Source organism: Octopus bimaculoides, chromosome 6 (genome assembly GCF_001194135.2).
Source record: "Octopus bimaculoides isolate UCB-OBI-ISO-001 chromosome 6, ASM119413v2, whole genome shotgun sequence".
NCBI lineage: Eukaryota > Metazoa > Mollusca > Cephalopoda > Octopoda > Octopodidae > Octopus > Octopus bimaculoides.
This window is the reverse complement of record NC_068986.1, coordinates 92,197,632-92,200,213: the sequence shown is the minus strand read 5'-3', so window position 1 is coordinate 92,200,213 and position 2,582 is coordinate 92,197,632.

Below are 2,582 nucleotides of genomic sequence, written 5' to 3'. Positions count from 1 at the left end.
CACACACACGTATGTATATATATGCGACGGGCTTCTTTCAGTTTCCGTCTACCAAATCCACGCAAGGCTTTGGTCGACTCGAGGCTATAGTAGTAGAAGATACTTGCCCAAGGTGCCACGCAGTGGGACTGAACCCGGACCATATGGTTGGGGAACAGTGCCACGCAGTGGGACTGAACCCGGACCATATGGTTGGGGAACAGTGCCACGCAGTGGGACTGAACCCGGACCATATGGTTGGGGAACAAGCTTCTTACCACATAGCAACGCATTAACTTAAATACCGTATATACTCGTGAATAAGCTGTACCCGTGTATATATCACACCCCTAATTTAGTGTCAAATCTTGGTACAACATTTTTTCCTTCTTCACAGGGAATTTGCTTTGCCCCGTGTATAAAACGCATCCCAGTTTTTTTTTTTTCGGTTAAAATCAAGTAAAAAGTAGCGTCGTCTTATACCCTAATAAATACGGTTCATTGTTCAGTGTAATAATTCCAAAGGACCATCGCTGTTCTCTTTTGATTGTTTGCAATAAAGCCAAATATTGCTTTCAAATTTTTGGCACAATGCCAGCAATTTCGAGGGAGGTGTCAGTCGATTACATCGACCCCAATACTCAACTGGCACTTATTTTATCAACCCCGAAAGGATGAAACGCAAAATCGATCTCGCCGGCATTAAAGTCGGAAGAAATGCTGCTAAGCATTTTGTCCGCCGTGGTTACGATTTTGTCAACCCGCCATTTGCATCAAATATTAACGAGCCGATACTAATTACCTTTCTTTATGCTGCAGAATGTTGCAGAAGTTTATAGATTGTGATAATTCTTCATATAATCTTGTCGTTGTATGTATAACATTGTTTATGTCGTTGAGTGTAACGGTTGCTTATTGCGTTTTATGTTCTTCAGTGTTACTGAGAGCGAGAGAGAAATGGGGACTTCGATAGGTGATACCTCTTTTTCTATTTTCTAGTGTTGTGTATTTGCGACATAGTTTGTGTGTGTCGTGGAGGCGCAATGGACCAGTGGTTAGGGCAGCGTACTCGTGGTCATAGGATCGCGGTTTCGATTTCCAGACCGGGCGTTGTGAGTGTTTATTGAGCGAAAACACCTAAAAGCTCCACGAGGCTCCAGTAGGGGATGGTGGCGAACCCTGCTGTACTCTTTCACCACAACTGTCTCTCACTCTTTCTTCCTGTTTCTGTTGTGCCTGTAATTCAACGGGTCAGCCTTGTCACACTGTGTCACGCGGAATATCCCCGAGAACTTCGTTAAGGGTACACGTGTCTGTGGAGTGCTCAGCCACTTGCACGTTAATTTCACGAGCAGGCTGTTCCGTTGATCGGATCAGCTGGAACCCTTGACGTCGTAAGCGACGGAGTGCTAACAAGTGTGTGTGTGTGTGTGTGTGTGAGAGAGAGAGAGAGAGAGAGAGAGAGAGAGAGAGAGAGATGTGCAGCGCTGTCACGAAATTATGTAGAGATATCACGTGCCTATGGGGTTGTATGAATGTGCCGTGAGGGTATGAGAAATTCGTGGCGGTATGAATTTTAAAAAGAGTAGCTGTTATGAGATGGATCCTTGTAAAATATCATTTGGGAAATTGCGGATTCCAGATACTGGAATTATCTACAGCACTTCTATGCTACCAAAGTGCTGTAGATAATTCTAGTTTTATCTTGTTTTGTTTTTCTTTTCGTATTTGTATGTATGATGCTGTTTACGTTCTTCGTTACGTAATGTATTTTATGCTTTTTGATGCTGTTACGGAAGGAAGTAGTGGAATTAATTGGAAGGTGCTACATTTTGACCGTTTGCCTGGAGTGCCAGGTTTTTAAGTGGTTGATTGTGATTTCAGCTGTGTACGATGAAGCTGTCTAATTGTTCCGTAACTGCACGGGAAGGTCGTGGATGAATAAATTAAAAAGAGTGGCGAGAAAGACGGATCATTGTTGCACACCATTTGAGAAACTGAAGATTCTAGGTGTGTTCTTGCAGTATACTAAACAAGGTTGGTGACCTGAGAAAAGCTTCCTCGTCCTCTTTGTTGTTTTTCAAGGGGTGTTCTTTAGCGTTTTGTTTCTAAGTGGGTTAGCGAGGACTGAAGTCAAATGTCTTGATGAAGTCAATGGGAATTAAGGATGAGGCATGATGCAGAGAGTCTATTGTTATGGAATTTGGTTAAAAAAAAATAATAATAAATTGATGGAAATGATGTTACCAATGCTGTTGTTGTTGCTGCTGTGAAGGAGCGTGGCTTAGTGGTTAGGGCATTCGGCACACGATCGTAAGGTCGTAAGTTCGATTCCCGGCGACGCGTTGTGTCCTTGAGCAAGAAACTTTATTTCACGTTGCTCCAGTCCACTCAGCTGGCAAAAATGAGTAGTACCTGTATTTCAAAGGGCCGGCCTTGTCACACTGTGTCACGCTGAATCTCCCCTACGTTAAGGGTACACCTGTCTGTGGAGTGCTCAGCCACTTGCCCGTTAATTTCACGAGCAGGCTGTTCCGTTGATCGGATCAGCTGGGACCCTCGTCGTCGTAACCGACGGAGTGCTCTCTCTCTCTCTCTCTCTC